Genomic DNA, 8,811 nt, shown 5'->3' with positions numbered 1-8,811 from the left:
TGCAACAATGAATGAATGGAAACCCCAAATCTCTGTAAATGTTTATGAAAATTAATAAAATATAATTATAGAAAAAAAATACAAGTTTCTTGACAATGCCTAACACAGAAGAAGCTCTAAAAACTTCTATTTCTTTCTTCATCTGATAAGCTGAAAATTAATTTTCTGTAAAATTAAAAATAATAATTTATCAAACATAACATTGGGGTTTCTTAGATGTTTAATGACTTTGTAACAATTACATCTTGAAGAGAATGAATTGTGGAAAGCAGCAATACAATCAACAAAGTGCAGATGCTAAATAAATCAAAGATGTTTTAAAGTGTTTTTCTTAGAGAAGTAGGTAAGAACAGAAGCTTGGGGAGACCAGGATTTCAAAAAAGAAAAGAAAGTGAGAAAAAGAGAACTAGACAAAGGGACAATAAAGGTCAAGAAAAAAAAAAAAACAATAGCCAAAACTAAACATGTTTTCAATAGCATACATTCACTTTATCAATAGCGTCTTGGGCTGTAAGAACGTGATCTTGATTGTGATCTGTATCGGCTATTATAAGGAGAAGGTGATCTTCTTCTGTACTGGTAATCATAATCTTCATATCTGTCATACCCACGATCATATCCTCTATCATAGCAGGAATCTCGCCGTCTGCCGTCACCACCTCCACCACCAGGAGTTGGCCTGCCCACGTAGATTCCTGGTGTAGGTGTGTATGCTCTCTCAACACAAATTCTTCTACCATCTAGTTCCATTGCAATTTGTCTTTTCCATAGCCTCTCTTGAGTCATCTATTGTTTCAAAATAAACAAAGGCAAATCTCAGGACCTTTCAGTATGCTGAAAGGTTTATACCACATTGACACCACTCAATGGTCCGTATCAAGAAAACACCCCACGAAGATCTCTGTTGTGTACAAACTGAGGTCAAACACTCCAAGACAAGTGTTGGGATCTGGATTTGCTCTGCTGCCTGTATATGTCATCTCTGGTTAGACATCAAAGAGTGACTCCGGATGCTCCTACGTTAATATTCTGGTGTATAAGATCTACTTGGAGACCGTCTCCTGTGAGAGTGAAAGTAGCATCTGGATCGAGTGTAACGTCTATGAGAATGTCTCCTAGACTTCGAGTTGGATTTTGATCTTGACCGAGAATGGGATTCTGAGTGTTTGGAAACCCTTGATGGACTTCAAGATCCTGACCTGCTCTCTGATTTTACTCAAGCAGGAGTTCCCCTTGGAGATTTTTGACTGAGAAAAAGAGAATCTCTGCCCTCAAAGTTGTTCTCCTCTACATCGCTCATGTCAGCCAGGCTTTCCTAGAAAGAAATAAGAGAACGATGACGTAATCAACTCCCTAACTGGACTGAGGGGAGAACGAAAGAGTTGGCAACAATGACCAGCCGCTCTGCTCCACTCCACTCCCACCAGGGAGCAAGCCCCGCCCTATTTTCTTAACATTTTTTTAAGACAAAAAGTATGCATATTAAAAATGTCATTATATCCTGTGTCATGCCAAGTCCATTATAGATGATAACCATTTTTTTTAATCTTTAGAAGGTCTCATTCATCAATTTTATTACAAGAGCATTTTTAAATTTTTTTTTTACATTTTTTAAATTTATTATTAATTTCAATGAAAATGTACGGAGACTTTGGATTTCCATACACTTTTACTCTTTGCTTATTCATCTGTAGGGATAAGATAATCCTGGTATAATTTTTTTCCCCTTTTCCTAGATAAGAGCTCTATTAGATTGGGAGCTTCCTGAATAGCAATTTCATTTTCCTGGACCTGACTTGATCTCCCTGCAAATCAGACATGGGCATCATTATCAAATACAATGAGTGTGGAACTAGGGAACCAGTTCTGGACCTTCATTCATATTCCACTTGGCTCTACATGCTGTGAAAATACCTAAATACAACACCTCTCTTTGGATTGGTAAAGAGCTACTACTCTGCCCTCCCAGAGTCTCCCTAGCAAACTGGCTGATCCACGCATGCCCTCTTCCTGGACGTACATGAACACAAACAGACCACCTCATCCCATACCTGGCAACTACAAGGTGGCCTCTGACACTGCAGGAGCCTCTTGTCCAGTAACAAGTATCTCATAAGTTGGTGCCCAGGCCATGGGGCTTTTTTGTTTATTTTGAATGCTCCCTTCTTTCAGAATAAATGCTTAGTAAATAAGTGTCTTTCACTTTCCATCGGTTAAGCAACTACTGTATGCCTTGCATTTTGCAAACTGTTTTACATTTAATCTTCCTATTTCATTGGGAAAATCTGCTGTCAGAGACCTCACCAAAGCACTGAAGATCAATGATGTCAGTCTGGAGATTAAGGTGTGCCTGGTCCAGGCCATGATCTTGCAATTACTTGCTATGCATCAGAAAACTGGACAATGACTAGGAATGATAGAAGGAGAATTGATGCTTTTGAGCTGTGGTACTGGAGAAGAATATTAAATATACCATGGATTACTAGGAAAACAAACAGGTTTGTCCGAGAAAGGGTGAAACCAGGCTGCTCCTTGGAAGCAAGGATTCTGAAGCTTTTCCTGACATATTTTGGATATGTTGCAAAGAGAGACAAGTCCTTGGAGAAGGATATCATGCTTGGGAGGGTGGAGGGAAAGCACAGGAGAGGAAGATCTTTGATGAGATGGATTGATTCAGTGACTGGAATAATGGGGGGAAATGTGCCAGACAGTGAGAATGGCACAGGATAGAGAAAGGTTTAGGGCTGTTGTACAAAGGGTAGCTATGAGTTGCAGACTACTCAACAGCACATAACAACAACAACAAGTATTTAGGATAAATGTCCTCTCTCTCATTTTAGATTCAAGTTAAATGAGTGCTTGGTTCAGCAGCACATACATATACTAAAATTAGAATGATACAGAAAAGATCAACATGGTCCTTGACCAAGGATGACATGCAAATTCATGGCATATTTCATATTTACAAAAACAAAACAAACACAGATAAATGACTGCTCAGGGTGATCTTAATAGTAAGTCGAGTTTCAAATTCAGCTCTCCCTGGCTTCAAAAGGCAGTTCACATTTCCCTTACCTCCGTTCTTAAGCTAGGTGCACTCCAGAGCACAGTTCTTCCATGACGAACGATGCTCTGAAAGGACTCTGCCTCCCTGGGGATGATGTCTTCTGCTGTTTCCTATCCTGTGATCAGGAAAAACCTATGTGTGTGTGGGGAAAGAGAGAAAGAGAAAGAGAGAGAACACGCTTGCCCTTGCCCTCTTCTGGGAAGGAAGCTTGGCGTTCTGTGACTTTGAGTTTGGTTGCAGGTAATCACACTCTGTCAACTCTCTTTCACTAGCAAGTGATGCACTTGAAAAAGTGATTTTTTTTTCCTTTTCTCTTTTCCATTTAAATTTCTAAAAACAAGTCTATGAATGATCAGCTGAAGTTTGGTCAGAAGAGGTTGTCAGAGGACATGCCCGCTGGCAGTGATCTCATCTCCTAGCCTTTGTCATTCCTCTTCCAGCCTTTTGATATCATCCATCCAGGGCAGTAGACATCCTGCGAAATCTCCATCAGCATTAGCACTGAGGGATATGGGAGAGATCTTCTGACTAATACACAAGCATACTTTGAGAACCTGGAATTCACCAATCAGAAATCAATCCTTTGGCTCCTGGTTGCTTTACCATATTTTGAGTTCCTTTTCAAAACATAAAGCAGTCCTGATGCCATAGTTACATGGGCTGCTAACTCAAAGGCAAGGAGTTCCGATTATCAACCTTTTCTCAGGAGAAGAGGAGGCAGATTCATGAATAGAGGGAAACTGGAAGGAGAATCGCCATGACCTGAGGAAAGTGAGTTTGGAAAATCTGCTGTCAGGGACTCTCAATAGCAATGATGTCAGACTAGAGACTAAGGTGCACCTGATCCAGATATGGTCTTCATAATTACTTGCTACGCATCAGAGAGCTGTACAATGACCAAGGATGACAGAAGAATTGATGCTATGAGTTGTGGTGCTGGAGAAGAATATTGAACATACCATGGACCACCAAGAGAACTAACAGGTTTGGCCTGGAGAGGACGAAACCAAGGTGTTCCTTAGAGGCAGGAATTTTGAGGCTCCATCTCACATACTTTGGGCATGAAGCCAGGAGAGACCAGTCTTTAGAGAAGGGTACCATGTTTGGAATGGTTGAGGTATAGCAGAGGATAGGAAGACCCCAGATGAGAAGGACTGATTCAGTGACTGTGGTATTGCGGGCAGGTGTGTCAGAGACAAGGAGATTAGCTCAGGATAGGGCAGAGTTCAGAGCTATTGTGTATAGTGTCACTATGAGTCATAGCTGACTTGATGACACATAACAACAACAACTAAGAGTATTTAGGGAGCTCTAGTGGCTTAGTGCTAAGGAGTTACTGCCAACTCAAAAGAATATGCTTTGACTCCACAAGCTGCTCTTTAGAAGAAAGATGAACCACTCCTCGCATAAGATTTACTATTTTTGAAAACCCACTAGAGGATCAGTTATAGGTTGGTTCTGACTTGAGGACAACAACAGAAGTAGTTAAATATTCTCAGAGTATTTAAGACAACATCAGTCTCAGTAAGGAGGCTAACTGAATTTGTTTTAATGGAGATTAGTTTACTCACTTAAATGAAGGAAGCATGAGAGGAAGGGCAAGAATACTTTGAGAATACTTGTCCCTGAGAGGTTTTGTCGCACTCACAGTTCAAATTGTTCCATGGGAGAAAGATGGAGAGTCTCTGAAAATCCTGGGTGGTCAGCTATGGGTCAGTTCTGATTCAAGAGTGTACAACAACAGGTACAAGAAACAGTAATGGGAGAGATAGATAGATAGATAGATAGATAGATAGATAGATAGATAGATAGATAGATAGATAGATAGATATAGATATATAGATATATAGATATGTTTTTCTTTTTTTAGAGTGCTCTGCTTGCATAGTCTGTATGGAATTGTGCTGTAACCTGCGGCTGTTCTTCTCTGGCATTTTGGACCCACCAGAGGCTCATGAAGAGATAAATGGACAGTCCTCTCATGCAACTTACAGGCCTGGAAACACAATGGGAGATCAATTATAAGTTTGTCCTGACTCTACTACAGCAATAAGTTGGGATTTTTTTGTTGTTGTTTTAATCTCATTTAATTCTTACAATAATCTCATGACAAAATATTGTCCTAATTTTACAGAAGAGAAAATAGGGATTCAGAAAAACAAAATTATTTTCCCAAGAAATCAGAGACCAAATTAGTACCAAGGTCTATAAGAACCAACTTGAAATCAGAAGTTCGATCTAGACAATTGGCAGTCTCTTCTTTACTTTTTTTTTTTTGACAGTCTCTTCTTTGATCAGCTTGGAGAAACTGGAGTTTCCTAGCAGATTAGTGGTAGCAGAGCCAGCACTGGAGCCAAATCTTCGTTCTAGCCCCCATCTCATTCCAGCAGAACTACAGTTACCACTCATCTCCAGCTTCGCAATTTTGTTTTATTCTATTATCTGTGAAGATAGGGCAAGTATTCCCAAGTAAACTCAGAAGATTCCAGAGAAAGCCCTTAACCTAGGAAATCAAATTATCTTAAGCCACATGAGAGCACACAGGAGCAGAGAGACAGTCTAACTAGGTTCATTTAATATTAATCAGAGACAAGCACTTTTTATATATAATGTCCAAGCCTGAGCTTCACAACAAGCATTACAAAATAAATGGAAAAAATGAACGTGACTCAGCTTTGAAAGGTCAGAGAGTGACCTACTCCAGGGAAATCTGAGAGCTGGAAAATGGTTGGGATTTAAGTCCCGTGACGACATTGCTAAGCGTCTGGGTATGGTACACAAATAAACACCATAACCACAGCTCCTAAAAACAATTACATGCAGGATAGTAGTCCGTTTCATTTGTCTGTGAAATATATTTATAAATTACAAAGTTTAAAGGTATTATTCACCCTTATTATATATGCTAAGAAAACAAAAGCTAATATGGATTGCCTAACATAAGATGTAATCAGGAACACAGATCCAGCTCCCAGATTTTTTAACCCTGACCATTATCTGTTTAGTAACAAAAATTAAGTTATTTCATATAGCATAGTGCCACTGTTGTAAAATGGGACTGATATAGGGGTTGAGCGTAGACTTAGAGGGGATAAATAAAATATCGTTGTTGCTGTTGTTGTTGTGTGCCATCGAGTCGCTTGCGCCTCATAACAACACTATGTACAAGAGCCCTAAATGCCCTTCTATCCTGTGACAACCTCACCATCTCAAACACACTCATTCCCAGCACTCCACTCACAGAATCGATCCATCTCATCGAGGGTCTTCCTCTCCTACGCCATCCCTCCACTCTCCCAAAATGATGTCCCTCTCTAAGGACCAGTCCCTCCTTGCAACATGCCCAAAGTATGTCAGACGAAGCTTCAGAATCCTTGACTCCAAGGAACAGCCCAGCTTCACCCTCTCCAGGACAAATCTGTTTGTTCTCCTAGCAGTCCATGGTATATTCAACACTCTTCTCCAGCACCACAGCTCTAAGTCATCAAATAACATATTCTGCACTGAAACAGATGAGGGAGAGAACTGTTTAAAAGGGGTGTATGCGTAGGTATTACTGTCATGACAGGAGTCCAGAACAAAGACTGCATAGTGGAGTGGACTTGGGGGAGGGATTGTATAACACTGAAAGAATTTTCTTTTACTTTTCAAAGAGAAGAGTGAATTGGGGGAGGGAGGCAAGAAGAAAAGTGCAACAATGAATGAATGAAAATCCTAAGTCTCTATAAACTTTCACTAAAATTAATTTTAAAAAGGGAAAAATTACAATACTATTTGAGTTATTGAGTTCTATCTTTGGGTCATCGATTCCAATTTCCTATCCAATGTAATACTGTCTTTCTTAGATCTCTTATTAAAAATCAAAAAAGTTAAACTGTATAGACCCTCCTTTGATGATACTAAACAGTACATGAAAGGATATTTAATAATATTAATAAATATTATTAGTAAATATGTATGAGGTCACCTAGGAGCTAGGGGACTTTCCACTCCAATGACACCTTACAGAGACATTCTAGTCAGCCTTGTGTCATACAGCTACAGCCAATTAGAAAAGAGCACACCTGCCACATCCTGTTCAGTCATCAGCTATGTCACAATCTACCTAAAGTGACTGATTAACTTCATACTTGGGAACAAACAGAAAGTGTCCAATCAGCATCCTCCACAGAGAGTTAATCACCCTACCCCACTTCCTGCCTATGCAATTTTTGCCTGTACCCTCCCCACACATGAATTTCCTGCCTCTTAATGCCTTCCTCCAGCCTGGGACAGCGAACCTCACCAGAGAGCTGCCAATAAACATCTCTGTTTTACTTTTATCTGGTTTTCCGTGCACGTTTTACCTTACAATATGTATCAAACTTCAATGAGATATCATGACACACATTTCAGAGGAAGAGGGAGAGGAAACTAATGACAATATCAAATGTTGACAAGAATACAAAGAAGCTGGACCACTCGTTAACGGCTGATGGAAATATGAAACTATACAGAGGCTGGGGGAGAGTTTGGGAATTTATTTTAAAATTACAATACAATTATCATACAATTTATCCATTCTTTTCTTATAGTTGTTCCAGAGAAATGAGAAAGCATAGTTATGCAAACACTCGTACACAAAATATTTCTAGCAATATTGTTTGTAATAGAAAAAAGTGGATACAACCCAGATGCCCTTCCACAAGTAAATGATTAGAAGTATAGCATATTCATGAAATGCTACACAGCACTTAAAAGGAACCAACAACCTGGACCAAGGAATAATGTTGAGTAAAAGGAGGCAGAGGGAGGCAAGGAGGAAATCTAAGTTACATCTATTTGCATCTATTTATGTAGCATTCTTGAAATTACAAAATTGAAGAAATGGAGAACTTTCTAGAGGCTGCCAGGGGTAAAGGAGGGAGTGGGTAGGAGGAAAATGTGTGCAAATATTAAAGGACAACTTGAGGATTCCTTGTGGTGATAGGAATGGTCTGTATTTCAACAAAAGCTGGTGGTGTTTTGGGAAGGCAGTAAGGGACAGGAAAGTCACGCTCAGGGAGGGTACAGGCAAAATTTTATAGGCAGGGAATGGGGTAGGATGGCTAACTCTCTGTGGAGGACGCTGATTGGACGCTTTCTGTTGTTCCCAATATGGTGTTCACCAATTCAACCACGCTCCACAGCAACGCCATGGACAGCAGATCTGTACCCTGCCCTCTCCTGTGCCATGTTCTCCACCTCTGATATACTTCATCCCATTATCACAATTATATGTCAATCCATTTTGCTGAGGTTCTTTTTCTATTTTGCTGAACCTCCACCTTACCAAGTATGTCCTTTTCCAAGAACTACTAGCCTCACCTAACAGCATGCTCAAAGTATGTGAGATGAAGTTTCACCATCCTTGTGTCTAAGTAGCACCCTGGTTGCACTTTCCCCAGGACATACTTATTTGTTCTTCAGACAATAAGGATGTCCTACATGGTTTTGCAAAGATGTTGCCATTGGGATAAGGGTAAACATATTGTTTCTTTTTTTAACCCAATTTATCATTGTTGTTGTTGTTGTTATGTGCCGTTGAGTCGCCTACGACTCATAGCGACCCTATGTACAACAGCCTAAACTCCGCTCTGTCCTGTGCCAATCACACTGTCTCTTGACACTCCCATCCCAATTATCCCAGTCACTGAATCAATCTACCTCATAGAGGGCCTTCCTCTCCTGCGCTGTCCCTCCATCCTCCCAAGCATGATGTCCCT

At 40.1% G+C, this 8,811-nt stretch overlaps 1 pseudogene; it reads right to left on the bottom strand.

Moving 5' to 3' along the window:
* Positions 1 to 492: 492 nt before the first annotated feature.
* Positions 493 to 980, bottom strand: LOC102846103 (annotated as a pseudogene).
* Positions 981 to 8,811: the final 7,831 nt, after the last annotated feature.

Source organism: Elephantulus edwardii, unplaced genomic scaffold (genome assembly GCF_000299155.1).
Source record: "Elephantulus edwardii isolate Elephantulus edwardi_28Jun2011 unplaced genomic scaffold, EleEdw1.0 scaffold00059, whole genome shotgun sequence".
Lineage (NCBI taxonomy): Eukaryota > Metazoa > Chordata > Mammalia > Macroscelidea > Macroscelididae > Elephantulus > Elephantulus edwardii.
Note: the sequence above shows the minus strand (reverse complement) of the source record. Positions and strands in the feature narration are given on the sequence as shown.